General features: G+C 41.3%; 1 protein-coding gene across 6 annotated transcripts in view; it reads left to right on the top strand.

The window, feature by feature from the left end:
- The first annotated feature begins 4,094 nt into the window (after positions 1-4,094).
- CTXND1 (cortexin domain containing 1) overlaps positions 4,095-22,858 on the top strand; it is a 35,324-nt gene continuing 16,560 nt past the window's right edge. Inside the window, exons 1-4 of one of the 6 annotated variants that reach the window (XR_004242744.1) lie at positions 4,095-4,590; positions 9,842-12,072; positions 12,720-12,908; positions 14,936-15,233. The gene's annotated coding sequence lies outside the window, so the exon portion shown is untranslated. Of the gene's footprint in view, positions 4,591-9,841; positions 12,073-12,719; positions 12,909-14,935; positions 15,234-22,858 lie in introns of those variants that run through there. The other 5 variants (XM_032122567.1, XM_032122568.1, XM_032122570.1 and 2 more) reach the window with 5 other exon arrangements.

Genomic DNA, 22,858 nt, shown 5'->3' on the forward strand with positions numbered 1-22,858 from the left:
ATCCTCTCAGAGCACATACCTTCACCAAACTGAAGGACTTTTTAGGGCTGGGCTTCCCGTCAACTGTGAAGGTTCTAATGCATTTTTGGGCACAGAGACTACAATTTATGTAAATTGATCTTAAATATTCTATTAGATGAAGTTCAAATTCCATGATCCCACTTTCAGTTTTACTGAGGACTGGATTTTCCCATGTGACAGGAGAATTTCTCCTCATTCTTGACCTGAGAGAGAACAACTGTGTAGAAAGGGTAAGGAAAGTAAAGTTGAACTCATGGGTTTATCTGGAAAACATTATGGATGAAAAGTTGTTAATTAAATAATGCATTTTATTTGTACAGTAGGAGTAAGAGCATCCAGAGAAGCTAAAGAAGAAAAGCTGAAACAGATTATAGAAGAGTGTGGAATCTGTTAATTTAAGAGAAAAATATAAGCTAATTAAGATATTGATCCCCACAGTTAAGTGTCCCATTAAATTAGAAAGCACGTCTCTAATTCAAATGAGATGCTTTGCTGGCTAAATAGCAGTTCCTTTTTCTCCTCATCTTCAAGAACTGTAATATCTCAAAAGGAATACAATGAAATCAGTTTAAGAAAGATTTGGGAATGTCCTGCTAGAGAAGACAAACATAATTCCCATGCATCCACTTTTACAGGGTCTGACTATGTAGACATATTCAGGAAAATTCATCCGAAATAAGTAGATTCCTAAATGATTAATTTGTAGCTAAATGCATATGTTGAAAATTAGGGTGTTTGTCATTCATCTTAGGTTAAATTATTCTGGAATAACAACATACATATCATCAGCACTAAAGGTAGGGAACAGTGTCCCTCTCACACATTAAACACAATTTAACTGTGACAACTTAATTCAGTTTGGATGCACGTCTGATCTTACACATAAAAGAGACTAAGATTGTCCTAACTCCTAATGTGCAAATGTCTATTTTTTATAACTACTTTTCTTCTAGGACACAATATCAGGCAGATTTTCCTCTAATTACCATCATGAGATGATGTGTAGTAAGGAAGTCCTTTTCCCAGTCCTTGATTTCTATAGGTTGCAGTGAGCAGCTGATCACGGAGCCAGCTGAAAGATGACGAAGCAACAGAATAATTCAAATTTGAATGACACAGTTTATTTAAATATCTAAGGAAAAAGGATGATCTTTTGCCTAACTTTGGAAGGAGGCACAGAACACCCTTGGCTTTTTGTAACCTGAAGCTGTGCTCTCTGAGTCCTCTGAAGCCTCAAGTGACTTGAGCAACCTTTGCTCAGTGTCTTTCTCCCCATTTTTGTCTTGCCCAGCTGAAAGAGGAGTGACAAGGTGCTCTTCCTGCAGACAGTGGCCTGCAGCTCAGCTTCCCACTGTGCAGGCCAAGCTCTTCACCCTGCTGCACAGTAACTACCACAAGTTATGCCAGGATGTTCCACGGGCTACTGAAGGTAGCCACAATTAACCTGTAACACTAATTCAGGCTGCTCCCAAATTTTTTTAAGCGTTGGAGCCTGTTGTTGACACAGCTATGCTGTTACTATATAAATATTTATATATTTATGACAAATAAATAAATAAATTTACAACGAGTGTAAATTCGTACCTGAACTGGTTTACTTTTCTCACAGAGAAGCACTCTGCACTATATGGCTCTCTTCAATAGTACACATCCAGAGTCAATTACAAACCCTTTATATTTCTCTAGCAGGAAGGTTAAAATTCAATTCTCCTTTATTGCAGTTTGCAAATACAATACACTCTCCAACTGGCGTGGAAAATCTCCTCAGTTAAATCATCTTGTGCAAAGCTGCTTCTTAGTCACTGGTACCTCCCTACACAACAACAACCTGACAGCCCCACACTTCCAGTCTATTTATTGGTCTGTCCTCAAGTGGGAGAGTTATTTTACAACATATTTGTTTTTTTATTGAAGTGACTGCAAAGACATTTTTGGGTTTCTTTTTGTTTTGTGGGGTTTTTGGTTAAGGAACAACTGTGCTTTTAGGCTTTCCATGTCTCCTAGAGGCTTTGAGTCCATGCTGTCATCCTTTGTGCCTCTCCCCAGTAAATCAGTCGCCTGGTTCTTTGTTTTCAGGGTTTAAAATACTGTTACCAGCAGAAAGTGAAGTGATGTGTTAGCATAGCAGAGTTCCTGTGTTATTGAACTGAGGCAAGGAGCCCAGAAAACCAAAGGAAAATGATCCACTGAAATCTATAATCCTTCCCTAACCACAGCTCCAGAACATGAGATTATTATGCTTGTTAGAATAATTACTTATCTGCCCGTGGCCAGGGCTGCTGTTTCCTGGAATGTTGAAAAGGTCCATACCTAATTACGGTCCTGACTTGATTATTTTTGTCCAACTCATACTTTAAATAAATCCATTACATCTTATCTCCAACCAAGGAAAGTAAATGGACTTACTCTAAGGATCAATACATTCCAAAAGGGTGAGGCACAAAGAGGAAAATTGGAGTGCCTTTCTGCAGGGTCCTGTAAAAGCTGAGAACCTTCAGGGTGAGTTCATTGTTTCTGCTACCAATACTGCAGCTCCCAGATCCATCCAGGTTTTCCTGCTTTGCTTGCAACAAGGCTGTCACCTGGAAATCCTGGTTGTTACAAGTCTGCATCATTTTGTCTGGCCTGACTGGATGCTCCTTGGGACAAGGACCGTGCCTTGTCTGCATTTTAAAAGTAAAGACTCACGCATAACGCATAATTACTATACAAAACAAACTTAAAATTCAAGGCAGCTTTGTTGGTTTTTGCTTTCTATGACTCAACAAATTTGTTACCTTGAGGTGCGAAACACAGTTGTGAGCACAAGAGTGAGAAAAAAAGGTCAGTTTTGCTACTGTAGAAATGTCTTCTCATTTCATAGGAACCCACTGATGCTGACACTGATATGTGCTGGTTTCCCATCTCCTCCGAGGTGTTATTTTTGTGAAAGTGCAAAACAGCACCTTTCCAGCAACATCTGTCAGCCAGGAAGACGGAGTATTTTTGGCATTTTCACAGGCAGAAATTATAGCACAGAAAACAATAGGTACAGGACCAATGATGCTGACAGGTATCACAGAAAGCTGCGTTTATATAGAAATTCCAGAAGAAACTGAAGTCCAGCTAATAAAACACATTTCAAAGAGGAAATGGGCTCTTTCTAGATGCCTGTCCTTGACTGCCCTTTTTCTAAAGAATCCAATTAATAATCCTGAAAAATTTATTAGCCACACTGTTTTGGTGGCTGGGATTTCCCTGTGCTATCTGAAAGGATAATCAGCCCCTGGGGATGCTCAAAAACCTTTGATAAGGAGGTCAAAACCTTCCCTCACCAACCAAAAGCTGCTGCTCTTCTCATGATATCTTAATGCCCCCATCAGTGGCAGACAAAATCTCCCCTGCCCAAGAGCCCTGGGGGATGAGTGAATCAACACTTTACACAGTACCTGGTCTTAAGAAATGTTTATTAAGGATGCCTGTGTTATCTACTGGGGGTGCCTATGTGGAAAAAATATCCCCATTTTTGCCCACAGCACTGCAATGTATTTGTTTTCACGGATTTGCCACACATGGTTAGGCACAATTAGCAATTGCAGGAGGTAACAAGTAACAGGTAAGCACAGCCCCAGAATGGGGCTTTTCTCCTGAGAGTCCCTTTGAAGGTCAGGGCTGGGGAGGGCGGTGGTTCGGCTTCACAAATCCACCCTCCCATACCCCAGCTGGTTATGGCAATTCCCCACAGCTTCCCAAAGGCACAGAGTCAAACATCTCAGTACAGTGATAAAATTAGGGCCCCTAACAGGAACTGAGTGGCACTGTGGCTCTTGGTCGTTCTGCCTTTTCATTATTACTGCTCGTCAATTCTGCCCCATCTGCTGCAGGAGCCCCCGTAAATGACAGGCACTGCAGACAAAGGACAAGGGTGACGGTCCCTCCTCCAAGACTAGAGCAGTGCTTGGAGCCTGTTAAATGTGAGATGTTAATCCATGAAGTTTTAGGCTACTACTTTTTGACTGTATCCAGCAGGGCTGGTACAGTACGTTTCAGAGCTAGGAAACCCCTCCCATTCACTTGTACTTCTGAAAAACAGAAAATTTAGTTCAATTGCCAGAGCACGTTCCTCAACATTTCAAAATGCATTGGCTTGAATTTGTATTCTTAACTTGAGGTCTCTCTGAAACGTATAAATTAGCCTTTGGCTGAGAATTCCACTGTAATTTGCAGAATACAACAACTTGCACGACACAGAACTGTGAAGCAAGATGAAGCATCCCCAGCCCCTTTGCCTTTAAAATGCCATGGAAGCACAGAGGCTCTCGGCAGAACACCTTATCTGCTCTCGAAAGCTGTGACTCTTCATCCTTTCCTTATGAAGACCCAGGGGATTGCTTACTTAGCATACACCAGAGGCAATGGGTAGGGTGAGCAGCCACTGCAGCCAGAAACCCCCAGTACCGAGCACAGGCAATTCCCCTCCACATGCAGAGACTTTGGAGCTGAATTGTGCTGAATAGAGAACCCTCCGGCTGAGCGAGCCATGTGTGCCCGGGAGGAGCAGCCCCTTTCGCTCCGCTGAAAAGCAATGCAGTAAGTGCTGGGATATTGCAGCAGGCACCGCTTCCCCGGGCTAATTAGGAGCTGAAGCCTTTTGCCGCTTCTGCTGGGAGAGACACAACCTCCAGTCCGGGAGCAGTGTCAGGGCTGCATGATTTTTGTTGCTCTTTCTAAACGAAGTGAGCGGATGGAGTGGATTTGCAGTGCCAGGGACTGTGTGGTTTGCTTTGTGTGGCTGTGTGGGTGTTGCAGGGGTGTGCTTGCTGTGTGTCCTGTGCTGAACTAGGACTGCTCGCTTTGGGGGGGTTTTCTGTAGTCATGTTTGACAGTGTTTGAACAGAGATGGGGCTTAATAACTTAATGTCAGCGGGCATTTGTGTTCTCCTTAATCATGCAGCATGTTTCCTGTGCCTGGGTGCAAACTATTTTCTGTACTAGTACTAGGTACTCTGATGCTGGCTTTACAGGGGCTGTGCCTTTGGGTAATGATGAATTGTAGATGGAAACTACGTGAATGAGTGCCCTGATGGTGGGTGATACTTTTATTTCACTTCAGCAGATATGGCTGATTTCTAGTTTGTGGTAAATTCTTCACCGTGGTCTGAAACTGCAGATGCTTTTTTTGGTAGATAAATGTTTGTAAGCAGCACTTTATCATAGGATAGCTGTGGCTTTCTTCAGATTCAGATGCTCTGTTTCTGTAGTCTGCAGTAGCAGCTTTCTGTTTGTACTGAGTAGGAGAGGGAAAGCATGAGTTAAAGTTTGCTTTGTATGAAGAGGGATTTTTACATAGTTTGAAAGTGTTTGCAAAATTAGCATTTGGGCAGTAATTGCAGGCCTTTGGAAAGGTCTGTGCAGCATTTAAAGCAAATTTTTGTTCTCTTACTTACGAACTACTACCAAGCTTCATTCCTCTGGTTTTTTGGTACAGCTTCCTCAGTGACTTACGAGCTCCAGCTTTAGGCTCTGGCACTGCCATTTTGGGCTTCAGGCATGTTTTACTCTTTAAGGCAATGTATGGTGATTTTTTTAAAGAGAGCAGTACATGCGACTGCCAAAAGTTAGGGATTCTGGTTTTGCTGCTCAGTCAAATGTCAATAATAAATAGCCATTGGTCTCTTGTAAAGGAGCACTAACGAAAGAATTCCTTGGTTCTCCCACTCAATTTTTGTTTAAAAGTTGGGGGTTTTATTTAGTTATTGTAAAATACTGGGAAACATATTGGAAGTCTTCACATACTGAAGAAAGAAAAATTCCTCTGCTTTATCTGTCATTTTAGGTTTGAGCAAAATTTGTAGCCGTCACTATATTTGAAGGGATAATTCCCAAAAATTAGACAAATGAAGTTCAGTTTTTTCTGAAAGAGTTTTTTGCAGAGATGCTGCTGAAGATCTGTGTAATGTTTAGTCCCAGGCACAGCTGATAACACCAAGAAATACCATAGAAGTTATGGCACCTTTTAATTCCTGTGCAACATGCGTGTCTTGGAGAGTTTTCTCCTTGAGATTAATGCTCAGATGCTGAAAAGAGCTGTTTCCTCTTACACTGCAGTCAAGAGGATTTTCTCTTTTTCATCTAAGAGAAGCCTTGTGACATATGGTGCTATTGAGCTGCAATTTCCAAGATAATGCAACATTAATAAGTGATAATTATTCTTCATTAGCCGTACAACTTTGAAGATGGACAAATCTACAGTGAGGGTGGATCACATCTGAATCTGATCTGCTCCCCTCATCCCTTTCTCTCCAATCCCAACTTCTCCCCTTCTGTTTATGAGCACTTGATAGGTGCTACAGTTGCTCTCATTTAAGGACCTGAACCTAAGATCAGTGCAATTTTTCCAGTCACAGGCTCACAATCCGTGTGTGTCTCATCTCTCCCTGTTTTCTCCATCTAGATTTCCAGCAAAGCCAGTAGCAAACTTGGAACGTATGAGGATTTATGATAAGATATATCTCTGACTGAGCATTATAAAGCCAGTGTTGGTATATCTGTCATGAGGAGAGAGCAGGCGTTTTAGCTGTAACTAGAAGGTGCTCACAATGCACAATTTTGATGACATTATCATCAGATATTTTCAGGTAAACTAACTCTGGTAATTTAACAAGCTGCTGTTTTCAAATTATTTTCTCTGAGGAACAAAATGGGGGAGGTAAAGAAATGCAAATAAAGGTTTAGATGTTGGAAAGTCACTGGATTCATAATGAGAATCACAAGACAAAAAGAAAGATTATGTCTGGTGTTATGCTTTCATGCAATTCTGAGTCTCTAATCAAAATGTGTTTCCTGAACTGGAACCTCAGAATTATTTGCCAAGTATTATTGTTCATGTCAAAGGTAAAATGGAGAACATTAGGTATAAAATCTAATTTCTCAGTCTAGAATAAGCATATTAGTAAAGAAACATTTTCACCTCATCTTGTCTGTAAGTAACCCTGGCAGGAGCCTTGCCTCGGAAGTCAAGTTCACTTTATTGCATTGCAACCTGAGAGAGAAACACGCAAAGGGAAGTTTACTAATTTTGTCCTACATCGCCAGTAATGAGCTGCAAGTCAATTTAATTAATGAAGAGTAGCTGCTCAACATCTGTAGTCACCTGAACTACTTTAATTTGCATCACTGTATTTCCACCAGCTTTTGACGTGTAGAAGCACGGACAGCGTTCCCTGCCAGTAAGAAATACGACTGTCATTCAAGTACCAGAGACAAAACTTCCAGTCCAAAACTGTATAAAAGAATATACAGTGGGTGGATAAACATGCTGCATAATTTCAAAGCCCAGTGAAAGTGTGTGTCGTAGTTGCACCAGGAACCAACGGCGCAGATGATGTCACATTCAAAGACACAACATTCGGCACATTCTCAAAGAGATAAGTTTAGCTGTGTTCCTACAAGAGCAGGGAATTTTTGTACCATGCTTAGTAGAACTGTCATGTTTATAGAGAAATATATCTTACAGCTAGTGACATCCAAAATGTGCCACATGCATAGTCAATACTTTCTTTCTAACTACAAAAGAAAGGACATTTTCTTCCTTTCTTGTTTTTCAAGGGTAGACTTTCTGGTGGCATCAACTACTTAGATATGCTGCATAGTAATTATTTTATTCGTAGGTATGAAAGAAAATCTCATAGAATCTTCATTGTACTTATCTGTTGTGAGCATCGATTGAATTTAATTGGGATACATGCTTAGACAGTCCATTTTCAACAACAAAATGAATATGCTATTATTTTCTACTATCACTTCTTACCAAGGGCAATTACTTAATACTGCGTAATAGCTGCAATTTGGGATACTTCATTTGCCACAGTGACTCTCCTCACTTTCTGCACCCACACAAACCCCAGAACTTACTGTGAGTAAAGCAGCAGTGCAGTAGCATTCAAGGAGGATTAAAGGACTAAGATTGAGTATTTCCTAAAGCCTGCTGCCTGAGCTGTCATTTAAAACAGGAGCAAAAATGATGTGCCTGCCTTTCCCAAGTGTTATTCAAAAGGTGTAGATATGCACACAAAACCCACAAAGAAGTAGAAAGATCACACGCTGTGTTTGGCAAAGTATCTTCAAAGTGCACCTGCTAAGGCAGGTCGACCTTCAGAAGGTGCAGAAGAGCTGGTCCAGGATCCCATCACCTTCTGCATCCATTCCTTAAAGCTTTAGGCAAGAATTCTGGCATCTGGCTTTTTGGAAGATGATTCAAGACATTGAGCTTTAAACGAAGGCTGTGGAAGTATGTATTCTAACACATAGTCAAGAGCAACAAACTGCAAATCAGTATCTGATTTTCAGTGAAACATCTGGAAGAAACTCCAAATGCTGTGTGCTCAGCTCTGAATCTTCATGAGTTCGTGGAACCTTTAATGATCTTTTCATTCCTTTTGGACACAAATAGAAAGGAAATACGGGAACTAAACAAGGGTTTTCTTGCACAATGGCTGCAGAAACACACACCTCTTCTCAGCATTGTTTTAGCATTTGAGTTTCAAATCTATTTCATCCAGCCCTGGGGAGATTAAGCCTCTGGGGATCCTATCCATGGGTACTCAGAATTCATAGTAGTCAGCCAGAGGGATTCCTAGAAGGAAGAACATTGTATCCCCCAGTGTCAGCCAGGACTTTGTTCAGAGGGGAAGATGAGGAAATGAGACAGAAGGTTGCTGAAAACACAGATGCTCACATTTCTTCTGCTAGAAACAGGGAATGATTTATTTCTTTTTATCATAAATCACAGGTTTTCCTTCAAGGCTTTGCTTTAGACTTTCAATCAGCACTGATGGCTGTGAAGTATCACATGCCCAAGCAAATCTAAACTACCTGGTGGAAAAGCCTTCCATTTTTCTCCCTGCCCCATCTGATTGATTTCATGATTACTGGAGAATTTGCTGCTTCACGCATTTAGTTTGTCTTATAAACCAGTCCAAGGCAGCCAATGTCACCCATCAAATTTTGCCTCCATATTCAAATTCAAGCTCCCACTCCCTCTGTCAGCATCACCAATATATCTATGCCTTCTTACCAAATAACCACATCACACCATATGCTGCAGAATTGTTTTGGATTTTCATCAGTTTAGTTTAGAATTCAGCCCTCAGTCTGAGCATAATTCAGCTGGGAGGAGATCAATTATAGAATCACAGAATGGATTTGGTTGGAAGGGGCCCTAAAGCTCATCTCATTCCAACTCCCTGCCATGGGCAAGGAACCTTCACTAAACCAGGATGCTCAGAGCTCCATCCAGCCTCTCCTAGAACACTCCCAGAGAAGTGATTTTTAAAAAGCCTGGTGAGACCCATGAGCCAAAAACCACATCAGGGACTATGAAAAATAGTGGGAATGAAAACAAGAGGAAACCTCAGCTTTCAACACAGAGGGAGCCAATTTTTGTAAGATCTTGTCAGGAAGGTGTCTCCCATTATTAGAAGTCCAAATAATGATAAGTCATAATTACTCAAAGTCAAGAAACTCAAAGTAACCAACCAAAATTACTGAACTCTGAAAAAATAAACATTGCATTCATCTTGTCTTCCATTTTGAAATATTCTTTAGGATTTATGCTTCAAAGCTTTCATCTTCAAGCACATGAGAGCATTTTTGAATAAAGTATTTTATATCCTTGCACAGTAACCTTAGCAGAGCTTCAAAAGCATCACCGCATATGAAAATCACACAAAGTTAAAATTTAGATAATCCCTATATTTAGAATCACAATTTTACAAAACACTGCTTGCTTTTGGTTTGGTTTTTTTTTACAACCTTACATGACCATCTTTGTGTCTTACAGCCAGCAGAAAAGTTTCCCAGGAAGAAAAACTGAGAGATTTTCTGCCATCTGCATCAGCAAACCACCAGAAAATGGTGTTTTCTGGATTATATTCTGCCTGTGAGTTCACTGTATCATCACTGCAGTTTTGCAAGTCTCAAGCAAAAGGCAGCCAGAAAGGAAATACCCAAGTAAAGTTGATCCAATTCTTGTTCAGCTGCAGAAGTATTCAGAAATCTCTCTCCTTACTCTTTTCATGTGCTATATTTGGTCAGCACACTGAAGATGACTCGCATTATATCCTGCCCCATTCAGGCTCTGTCACACCATTACAGCATTGACAGTTCTCATCTCCATGTTCATTATGGGTATTTTCTGGAAAGAAGCAGATTCTCCAGTTTGGAAACACCTGCTTTCTCTTCATATCATTTTCCTTCTGCCACATCTTAGTAATGAGCTCTTTTAAGAATTGCCTGGAGAATGGGAACAGGTTGCTAATAGCAAGCAAAAAACAAACAAAAAACCAGAACAAACTCAGAATTGCATCTGTGAAGGAGTTTTTCCCCAGCTGCCTTCTGCTTTGGGTCTTCATCCCATATCCATGGAAGGCAGTGAGGAGACTCCCACTGACTTTGCATCAGAGCCCAAGAGACTTCTGTGGAAGGTATATTGGGAGCATTTTTGGTGATGTTTATGATGCAGAAAAAAAGAAGTGCAGGAGATTGTGACCTTGCAAACCCTGGCCATGGTGAGCAGCCCCTCCTGGGCAAACACCCAGCTCCCATCAGGGCCTTTATTTGCCTAAGTCCCACACACATTAAACATTCATAGCTGGACTGTTATAGACAATTAAGTTTTGTGCCATCCTCTTGTTTTCTAATATTGTCTTGATTTAAATTATGTGTGGAACAAAGGAAATAATATTTTAGGAGAGGAATGAAAGCATAATACAGGCACAAATAAAATTTGGTTACAGATAGAATTAAAGTAGATGGAGTAACTCTTCTTATGCAGAAATACTGCACCTAGGGAGGGTGTTTTGTATAATACTTCATAGCTTGGGATTTGATTTAAAAAGCCTTTTGGACATCCTTAGATCTCAAAATGTAGAGAAAACCAGCAACAGACTCTTTTTTATATAGATTTAAAGCATTTCCTTCATATAATCCTTGTAAAACCGAGATTTTGGTGAGAAATAATAAGTGCATACAAACGAAGTAGATTCTCTGAAAGAAGCAAAACCCCAAAAAACCCCATCAAATCAAGATCTGGCAAGAAAATGCAAGCAGCATATATTCCGCAGTAAGTTTCCTGAAGCAATATTTAGTGCTGGGGCATTTTCTGTCTCTAAGCTAAGAGCAAAAGCAGTGGGTCCCAGCTGGATACACCTGTTTGTCTTGACAAAGCAGCTGAACGTTTCAGCAAGCAGCCAAGGAAGGGGTATGTTCATGTGCTGCTTCATTCCAAGCTCACTGGACAGACTTGCACAGCAACTTGTCAGGGAATGGCTGACATCAGTACTTGTCTCCAAAACTACCCCGTGACACTGTGATTGACTTAAAAGGACACTATCTAGCTGTTAGGAAGCACAATCTGTGCAGGAAACATCACTGTCCATGAAAGCAAGAGGCTGAATAGTGGTAAAATACAGAGAGGGCATTTAATTTATAATTGTGTACGAGTACATACACACAGATGCAAACCTCGGCGTTCATCTTTGGGGTATCCACCAGCTGCCCACTAAAAAGGGCTGCTAAGAAGGACTTGAGAGCAACTGGAGTCCACAAACACCACAAAATTCTTGTAGCATTTGTCTACGTTATGAAGACAATATACTGAGTTTCTCATGAACAAAGGAAGCTCAGAGCTCTTCTATTCCTCTTTTTTTTAAACACTCCTAGTTTCCTTCCTTGAGCCTGTAGACCTGAAGGAATAGCACCTTATGAGTACTGCTCCTTAGCCCTGCCCATGGGCAAGGGAAGCACGGATTAAACACAGCAGAGATCGAGCTAAACGTGCTGTCTGACTCCACAGAAGAGCCTTCTGCTTCCCCCACCCCTGGGATCCTGCTTTAAAAGCAATGTTATGTTTTCAGGTGATATTTAATCAGTTGCCATCCATAAGAAAACACCTCAGCTGACTGCTTTTCTTTTTGTTCTGTTTAACACTGAAGTATGCCTGTAATGAGCATGGAACAAACTCTTCTGTGATACCTGCCTGGGTTTCAAATGCCTGGACGTGCTCCATGTGTGGTAGGTGAAACTTATCAGCCTGCACGTTGCAAATACAAAGGATCAGTCTCACCCTTTATCTGCACTGCAGTTACCATTGCTGTCAGAGCAACTTGGCCCCATATATTTGAAATTAAAGAGTGGATGTAAACCTGCTGCCCTCAAAACCAATTCTGTGTGCTCCAGTGACTTCACTGGGCAGTTTGGCAGCAGAGGACCACATTGAACTCTGAGTTAAAATTCACAGGAGTTATAGTTTAACACTGAAAGGGACAGACTGGCTGTGTAAGGGAACCACAGGAGCAACCAACCTAGGCGGAGGTTTTTTATGAACTCTGATTTCATGATTTAAACTTATTTGGTTTCCTGAGATGGTCTAGAGCTCATAGGCAGTCTATTACTCTGTTTTGGCTGACAAGAGGTAACTTCTAAAGATACATGACCTTGGTTTCCTGCTGTCTTGGAAACATAGTAATAACCCTAGCACACTGGAAGTAATACTTTTTATTAAAGTTCCCTACCCCATCTGCAGTTATGGCCACGTTATGTGCTATGCCACAGTAATAACTGAAACACATCGACATGAACTTTGCTGGAAATAGCTCTAGCACAGCTTTGAAAGCCATTTTTTCAGGTGAATGAAGTAAAGAGAAACTTTTCATCTCCAGGAACATATGAGCCTTTCTAGTGCACTTCGAAGCTTGGCCAACTGGAAGCAGGAGCTGTAGCAAACTGCTGTGGAGTCTGCTTGGAAGCTGACTCCAGCACAGGAATTGAAAGAAATGAATTTGGCATCTAAAAGGAGGTTTTGTGGAGTCAACGCTTTCCAAGCAGAGGACAGAGAGAGATTTGGCAAGGTTGGTACATACATTATTGACATTTTAATGTCACAAAGGGGTAATCCCAGGTCTAAGTCTGAGCCAGATGAACTTGTCGTGGTCTTGAAGCCCACCCTTCTCAGGTGGAGGGCTGAAGTGATGCTGAAATGACAGCCTGTGTGGGAAGGGGAGTGTTAGAGACTGTCAGAAAACACACACATGCCAAATAAACACCCCACCCTTTTTGTACTAACCTGTGATTTTCTGCATTCCCTACTACCCACCCACCAAGGACAAAGCTTTTATGTGAATAGTTGTCAGAGAATGAGCATGGGAATGTTGAGAAAGGAAATAATTTATGGCTGCTTTTGGTTGTTCAAACCGAAACACTTTTGTAAAGGAATCATTCCGAAATGGAAATCAATGATGGTTGGCATCATTCTCAGAACATTGCCTTGGGACACTGAAGTGCACAAATGCTTTGCTGATATTTTGGACACAGTGCAGAAGAATTTTCCAAGTGATTTTCCATCTTCCAGGAAAAAAAATATTGTATTTTCCTATTTGCATTTGGACAATTATTTGTATCTTAAAGCAAGTATCTGCAAAACATTCATGCCTGCAGAATTTTTAAAATTAATAGCAGAGAAGGAAATAACACTGGCAGTCTAGCAGAATTTTATCTGTTGGATTTGGTAAGAACGGGATACTCTGTGTAAAGAAAGTCTTGTTTCCTTATTTGTATAGGGATCAGAACCGTTGTCTTTAGCTTTCTTTTCTCCTGACAATTTGTTCCTGTAATCTCCTTATGTTCCTACATTAAAACCTTAGGCTAAATTGAGAGGTAGCTTAACTGACAATTTAAGCTACACATTAGCAAACATAACAGGAGGCAATGGAACAAGTCATCTCACAAAGAGAGAAAAAGAGTGAACAACAGGAATCTGTGCTGCCTCACCTACTTTTTATTCAGTTTTTAAAATAAAAAAAAATGTGTCCTGCAACACCTTTCTTCCTCCATTTGCAAGTTACATCTGCTCACACAAAGTTCATGATGTACAAAATAGTTTGTACCATGGTTAGATCTGTTCTAGGGAGATAATAAATGGATATCAATCAGTGGCAAGCATGGGAACTGCATGTCTGGAGGACAGTGAGAGTCTGAGCATGCCCAGGGGAGTGAAGCAGCAAGATTTGAGATGGCCCAAGTGACCTTGTCTGGGGGCACATAGAGCTCCTCAAAATGGCTCAGCATTGGCTGAAAGCATCTTCTCCAAGTGCAAGGTGTGTGGTGTTACAAAAGCCTAACTCCAAAATCACACAGCAGGTAATTCCAGGCCATCCCTTCTTAGAAGTGGAGAAGAGGCAGAAGAGGTCAGGGAACCTCTCAAAGAACATTGCCATCACTGTTTCTCTGGGAAAAGATTGTGGTCTGTAACCAACACAGCTGATACTGTACTTCAAACCTGCTTGCTGCAAGAAAACCAGGATTGCCTCCCTTGGAGCTAGAGCCATACCACCAAGGTTCTCTGTTCTTCAGGGAGGAAGGGGCTTGGGGAAGGAATAATTCTAAATCCTCAAACTAGAACCCCAGCTCCCTAGCTAGGACATTTTCCTTGCTTTTCCCCCTCTTCCTCACGCAATCCAACAGTGTCTCACCCATTGACTGGAAAATGTGATAAGTTTGATCAGGAAAAGAAAAATTTCTCCCCCAGCTCTATTAAATTCTGTGAGTGACCTGAGAGAAGATGATCTTTGGTCAGCAGCAGAATATATGATTGCAAGCAGACAGTAATTTTATTACACAGCTGCCCAATAGCACTTCTCTGAAATATTTGGAAGTTCAATGGCATAGAGAAAGTCAGCATTTTTTTAAAGCAGTTTAAACCATAAAACAGAGTAGTAACCAGCAGGGGAAAATAAGAAGAGCTGTTCCTTCAGAATTTTTGAGCGATTAGCCTAATTTCCAACCTTTTCTGTACATGATCTATTATTTAATCTCCCACCTTACTTCATAGCAGCAAACAACAATCTAATCTAAACTTCTGTTTTTCCTCCATTATTAGAGCATCACTCTCTAAAAGAATGGATTTTTGCAAAATGCTACTGTAAGAGAGAAGAGAAAGCAGGAGCAGCTCCAAAAAAGCTTCAGATGGCTGTGCCAGTCCTTCTGCTGTGCCATGTCACTGCCGCTGTCAAGAATATTCCTCACCTTGAAAGCCAAATCAAAGAGAATTTTAAAATAAGGAATGAAATTAGAACACTAAGCATGTAGAGATGAGGAAAGTGGGATCTGGTCCAGTACTTACTATATTCTTTCCTGTATTTGTGTTACCATGAAATAAAAATCAGTAAGTGCTCTAACTGCAATTTATGTCAGAGTAAAAAGGAGAGGAACAATCAAGTTTCTACAATTTTTTGACTTTTATCACATAACATGGGCTAACTACTGCACTTTTTTCCCCGACTTGATCTCTTTGTAAGGTTATCTTAAGGAGTTTCCTCCCCCTTTATTTGAAGAACGGAATACAAAGCATGAATTCTATTTCTAAACAGATTTGCTCAGCAAATTTTTCTGATTTCTGTTCTTATAGTTTCTTTTCATTGTATTAGCACTTTCTTTTCCTGCACAGTTCTTGCTAATATGAACTGGCATTAACATGTTGCTCATTGGACCCATAAGCAAATTGACGTGCAGGGTGTTGAATAACTACTAAAGGTCTTGTAAAAATACATTTAGTGGGCGAGAATGTGTTTGAATGAATAATAACCACATCAAAATAGCAAAGGTGATTCTATATTCCTCTTTCTTTCATATCTATTTTTAGATCTCGGTAACTTTCTGAGAAGCTGTGCTTAAAACACTGGTGGGACTACAGAGCAGAAAATCTGGAGTAATTTACTTTCAGTCCTTCTCAAAAATACGCTGCATTTGCTTGTACAGCAGAACAACTCTGGGGACGCTGAAAGGGTGCTGTGAAAATCACTGCCCCGTAAAGTCCTTGCTGGCTGCTGTTTAGAAAAGGAATTTGTGAAGGAATAAAAGCACTTTTTCACCAGGTTACAAAGAAGGAGAGGGAAGAAATAGTTTCCAGTTGCTGGAACTAAAAAAGGCGAGGAAGTGCAAAGCATGCAAAGAGGGAAAACCACAGTACTCCTTTGCAAAAAGGAAGGGATGATGAGTAAAGGCATTCAAGAAAATACTTCTACCCCAGCCACAGGAAAGATTTGTATATAATCAAGTTCTGTTTGCTGCAGAGCAGTTGTCGATGTATTTTCATGCAAGCTGAAGTTGTTTTCTCTGCTTGAGTGGCATAGCAATAACAAATACATTTATTATTCATTAAATGCCTTCAAAATATTTTAATATGCCTCAGCATTTCCAAGGTGTTCAAATCACAGCAGTACAACACCCTGCTCACATAATTTGCTGCCTTAACAACCGAATATTACAGTTTGTAGTTTAAAGTTTCTGAGTGAACATTTTCAGACAGAGTGGAGAATCACTTTAGGTATCTGGAGTCAAACCCTTAAAAAGATGATTTTCTCTTAAAAATCACACCCCACCCACCCATCCCCCCTCAAAAGAAAAAAGCTGGCATTATACACAACTCAGTTGTCCCATATTTTAAAACAGGATTCATAAAATTCACCAAGCTCAGAGGGTGGCAAATGAGGAAAAGGATGTTTTTAAGGTAAAGGCAGATCAATAGATAGGTGCTGTGCTGTGTGCATGCATTTTTTTGTGTGATTTGGTTTGATTTTTTTTCTTTTATATGCCCAGAAAAAGAAAACAGGAAAGGATCGAGGAATCAAGATTCAGTCTGGTGGTTTTCTTTGCTTGCTGTTAGGAAGCAAGCCTTCACATTGCTGACTTCACTGGCCACAGGGTCCCAGCCTATATTTGCATGATGGAGAGCTCTGCATAGCATTGCCTGAGTGCCACTGCATGCCAAAGCAAGATGGAAGGTGATTTATGGACTTCATTGTTTATGGGGATAAATGAGGAGAGAATTATGCCTAGATCACTGTGTCCCAAATAATTCCTTAAGGTTATCAAGTTTGCACAGCTCTGTCTTATGTTAAGTTTATGCCAGAAAAAAAAAATAATCAAAATAAGGGGAAGTGAAGCACTGAAGCAGAATGCACAGGGAATGTACCAAAGCACATAGTGCTTATTTATCTACAGCTGAACCACATCAACCAGGGAGAAGTTTTATTCCCAGTCACTGCTCAGAGCTTCCAGTGAAACACTTCCAGAATATATTATTGTCACCAAGTCCAGCATTTGGTGAACTTTATCTACAGTTAGAGTCTGGCAACATGTAGGGCATAAGCAAATGAATCTGAAAGCTAAATAGTTTTTCTTCTTAAAAGATTAGCACTTGAAACATCTAACAGCAGTTACCAATGTTGTGTCCTGTGAAATATAAAGAGAGAAATCATTCAGAGACCTAAGAGCAGCCTGTGATACAACGAGCAATATAAATGAGATACTCAGCTCTTTCAGCAGCCTGCAGATGACTGCTGCCACTCTTGAAAAGGGTTCAGAGACACTGGAGACATGATTCTGCATGACTGAAACTGGCAGGAACCTCTACCAAGATGCGAAATAAGGCTAAAAATGAATATGTAAGTCCATTGGTATTGGTGTTATTTACTACGTCTCCCAAATAAGAATAGGGAACTCCAGGTATCCAGAGGATGTTTCCCAGAGGTCTGGCCTGTGCTGTCTTCCGAGTTCTGACAGTGACAGAACTGCCATTCATGAACTTCAGCACATCCCAGGAGCCAGGGCTGGTTTTGTCATTTGCGAACATCGCTGCAGTCTGAAACTTCAAATGGAGCTTGTTACCACCCTGGCCAAAGACTTATCACAGGGAGTTCTCTTTTTGCTACAAGAACTCTTGCTTTCATACTAATAAAGTCAGGCATTGACAAATTTGCTGTTGTTGAGGGCAAATGCTGCTGAAGGGGTTGTGTGAGGCTGTGGTCTCAGTCAGTGTGGGACAGGATTCACCATTCAGTTCCAAAATGGAAAAGCGCAGTTAAATGCTCTTGAAAACGTCCCGTGCTAGGAAGAAAAGCCTTCCACAATAGATTTCTATCTACTTGGTCCAAGCCCATGGTTCTTTAATGTTTCTGTAAGCAGTAGTGGTTTTGTCCTGCAAGATAAATTCCCATTGATTTGAGTTTCTAATGACTGCTAGGTCAGGCTTGCTATATATTTGCTTAATTAATTTCTCTGACCTTCCTTCCCTTTAATACTTGGGATGACAAACTTCCACTTTAGCAGCTGTGTGGATGTTAATCTGAAGCACCTATGATGTCAAAGACTTTGTATCCATTTACTAAGCAAGTTATTTTGAGCCTTTTTTTAAATAATATGCACGGTCAGCACAGATTCATGATTTGTTTTTTCCAGCTTAATCTCGTATCACTTATCACATGGATTGAAATTAATTCATACCCCTTAACGTACAGGAAAGAGATGGTTACTGTCTCTTGAGATATGAGGAAACCAAGTGAATTCCAGGGAGGATTTCAGTTAAATGCATTAATTTTTAAAGTTGAGAAGTTCCTTCCTACTTTAATTAGCAATGCTTCAATTTTCTGCCTCAACATTCAATGACAAAGGTGGAGAAGTGCCATGTCCAGTACAGAGACTGCAATGTACAGGCAATTCCTGGTGCCATCCAGCAAACCAAGCACATACTTTAAACCTGACAGTATTAGCTGGACTTAGGTTAAAAGTCAAAGGCATAGGAGTAAATTGGTTCTTGAATCCTTCCTAGAAACCCCTGTTCTCATTCAAGTCTTAGTTGGTTTGAGCAGGGTGCTGCCAGCACCAAGCTTGTGGGTTCCATCCCCATATGGACCATTTACTCAAGAGCTGGACTCAATAATCCTCGTGGGTCCCTTCCAACTCAGAACATTCTGTCAATCTGTGAAGTGTTAAACAAGTTTACAAGAAGTTAGGAACCTAAATGCAGTTATATATCTTGTCCTCACTGCTTTATTCTCGGGACTGCCCTTAGTACCTATTTAAAGCCAGGCATGTGCTTCAATCCTTGTGTGAAAATTGCATTCAGATAAGTGATCTAAAATTAAAGTATCAGCCCAGCTCTTGTCTATTTGCAAATCAAATTTATTTTGACAACAGGTTAATATAGGACACAGATGAGACATGGAGCCTGGAGCAAGATGGGTCGTGTGATTTAAGGCTCTGCAATTAAAAGACAAGGCCCAGAGATGCTGCCTTTCAAATGTGGGTGTTCAAGTTCTGCCAGGACTCTGCTGTCTGCATGCCTGCCAGTGAACTGGAGCAGTTGCCATGCTATTTCATGGAAAATTATTTATTAAGTCAGTGATTTATTTAGTCTATTTAAAGTAGGTGGGATAAAACACTGGGCTGGCCATAATGATTATGCTGTTGTTATTTCTTTTTTAATTAATATTGGGCAACCTGTACTGCAGCCAGCTTCAAGACACTTCAGAAGTGCACTCCACATTCTCTGGCTGGAGAGCAAAAGCCTTGGTAGGATAAATAATGTTTTCATTCTAGGACCCTACAGAAAACTCCTTTTCCTAGTATCTTCCTTGCACAGAGAGAAGAGACTCTTGATTTTCCTACCTTATCTTACAGGGAAAATACTCACCTTTTTTCCACCATCTCTGAGATATGAAATATAAGACTCAGCGAAGATGCAGTCCCAGGTCTGAAGTTCCCACAGAGGAGAAACTCAATTCCTGTCTCACCATGCTTCTTTAACTCAATGCAATATTTACCAGGACAGAGCCAGGCGTGGTCCCCCCTCACCCTGCTGACCTGGGATAAATGTTTTGGTTTTTTTCCACTTGTCCATCCCAAACCATTCATCACTCTCCCCTCCCTGCAGTTTGCCAGGGTGGCTGATCCTGTGCTCACTCCCAGACTTGCTCTGGGTTATTGAGGGGGAAGTTAATATTAACACTTTCAAACTCAGGTGAAACCCCACCCAGTTTTGTATCAGAGGCTTGCCATTGGGATAGAGGGAAAGAAATAAAGAAGAGAGCAGCTGGGCACAATGCCCCCAGCTTGGCACGTCTGGCCACCAATCTCTGCTTTCTAGAAGCTGAACTTTACATTAACCACTGGAAAAGACTCTTCCAGCTTGCATGGAGACAGCAGGCTTTTGGTGCTGATATATTGCAGTTGCCCCTCTGGTGAGGTCAGTGGGACAGAGGCAGGTGACTGTCAGTACCAAGTGATACGCTCTGAACTGTGGAAAACTCTCTGACCCAGAGAAGAGACACGTAGTTGACCACAAGCTCATCCTGGTGCAATGGTATAACATCACGTTGTGTTAGATCCACAACAGAACCGCCTTCAGAAGCTATTTTAATCAATTAAGAACAGTTGGACCCTTTAGCACATGCTTACCATCGTCTACTTATTATGCACTTAAAATGCAATTATAGACAGGAAAATAATGTTCGTTTTCTACTGGCCTCGTTTTCCTTGAGTGAATTAAGTCTGCTTCTCATCTGCATTCACAGTCCCAGCTGCTTCCTGACTGAAGCAGATCCTGTAGGCTTTTTATATCCAGTAGCAATGCAGCAACACCATATGTAAGGTCAGGGTGTGTGGGGGAGCTAGGATGTCTCCTGGCTCCTGAACTATTAGGCTGTTCCAAGTTCCAGTGAGGAATCATTCCCTGGGTGGTGATTTGTGAGGTGGAAAAGAACCTAGATCCAGTCCCCAGGCTATGTTTTTAGGGTCAGAAAAGTGATGTTGCTTCTCAAGCTTAAAAAAAAAAATAACAGAAGGGAAGATAGTTTTTAGAGTCCCTGCCTATAACAGAGCCGGTCTCTGAGGCTGTTAATTATCCAAGACTGGTGGTAAAGTAGAAAAGGTGAATGTCTAGTGAAGGAGTTTTTCTAAACATAAATAAATAGCAAACCATTACACTTTCACTGGAAGAAGAAAAATTTGCAGACAGGGCAATGCTCAAGAGCTCCCAAGCCCACAAATGCTTGTGTTCCCTGAATGTCATTGATGCAAGTCACTTGCTGCCATAATTAGCTTTGTCAGAAACCTGAAATAGAAGGGGGTGGAGAGGAGTCCCTGCAGCAGAAGCTGACAGGGCCCTGTACCAGGCTGGTGTGTAGTGAGGATACCCCCAATTTCTTAAAAGCAGATCTGCTTTCCTTCCTAACCCTGGCATTTACAGTGTCATTTGATGGACAGATAAGCATAGGCTGGCCACATTTCACCAGTAGTCTGCTCCACAGTTTCAAGGTTATATTTATAAGAAACCTGCCAAATGCTTTAATTGGTGTGCACTGCAGCAGGTCACCAAGGGAAAAAAAAGAAAAATCAAACAAACCCACCCCAGGGAAGCATTCAGGAAACTACTTCATAGGAGAAGTTGTGACAAGACAACCTATCAGACTTCTGGAAGACTTACTTTAAACTATACCTTCAGTAGATGCCAAAGGAATCATTTGGACACCATTCTTTGTGGTCAAGTGTAGGTTTTTATGCTGCTACTATAATATTTAAACACTTCCTATTAAATATTGCATATCAATAGAACTGGCTCTGTCAAATGGCAGATAATTGCTGGCACTTATTTTTCAAAGTCAAAACTCTGCTTGAAGTTCCCTTTGAGAAAATTAGGGTTTTATTAGCTGGCAGAGAAGGGGAAGTGATTCCAAGGGCAATTTGTCTTGGGAATGCAGTGTTCCCATCAGAGCACCCTTTCTGGCAGTAAGGCTTTCCTCAGAGACAAAATTCAGCAGGGTTTCCCAAGGCTGTTTAACTCTCAGACCTGATTTTCTGGAAGGCTTGGAAGATGTTGAGATGGTACCTTCAGACATACAGACCCAGCACTGCACAAACCCCACTGTCTTTCTCACTGCATAGTCAGTAGTGAGTCAGGGCACGGAATAAAAAAGGTTGAGGGGGAGGAGATCTGAAGTTTGTGTTTGTCATACCAGTGCAAAATGTGGGAAATGCCAAGTGTAGGCTGCCAGCCCATACATCCCACTGATTTCACAGAGGTGTCTTGGAAGCACAAAGTTTACCCACTGAGTATCACACTCTCCTCAGCCCTGACCCACCAGATGTCAAAGTAAATGCTGCCCTTGATTTTTGTGCTCATGAGAGACATTTACCACAACCAGGATGACATTAGTGTGTTGGTTAGCCCCAAAGCACTGGGTTAAAGTGAAGCAGTCAGAACTTTCTAGCTGCCCACAATCTGCCTGGTTGAAGTCAATGCAGTTTTTATGAGGCATTTTATTATTAAAATAATTTCTCTAGAAATCAACCCTCCCACTGCCAGTCCAGCATTTACAAAACTAATTTAGTTCAAGGGTGCTCGCAGTCATGTAGATAGAAGCCAGACATTTTTCTCTGCTAGGGGAAAGTCATTCAAAGAGAGGTACCCAGCCATGCACAGGCCGTATTTTAGCATGCCCATAAAGAGCTTTTTTCTAGCTGAGTGCTGTATATCTCACTGCTTTCAAATGGTTTGCAGTTGCAGTGTTCCTTCAGCCCAGGAAATGTGCCTGAGGCAGCTCTGCCACACGGGCCCCATTATTTACTCCACGTATCACTCCAGGGTTGCTGACCTTGTTAACACCACATGCATCAGGCTGTGTGTGAGCAGGCTCTCCACCTCCTTCCTGCTCTCCATCTGCTTTAGCCACCAGCCTGTACATGACTTTCCTACTTGAGTCTTGGCATTCTTACAAGAACTCAATTTTATAGCAATCTCGGGCTGCTTTCCATTGCTGCCCCACCTCAGAGCTGTGGGGGCAGGTGGGACAGTGATGTACACGGACAGAGATGCTGGAGGAAATCTCCATTTGCAAAGTTCAGTTTGCAGAGCAGACCAAGAGGAGGCAGAGCCCAGACTTACAGACTGTGGGGCAGTGTTGGAGATTTCTGCTGTTAGAAGAGCTCCCTTGTATCTTTGCTTAACATATTATTCTCAGTTAAT

This window comes from Corvus moneduloides, chromosome 13, assembly GCF_009650955.1.
Source record: "Corvus moneduloides isolate bCorMon1 chromosome 13, bCorMon1.pri, whole genome shotgun sequence".
Classification (NCBI taxonomy): Eukaryota; Metazoa; Chordata; class Aves; order Passeriformes; family Corvidae; genus Corvus; species Corvus moneduloides.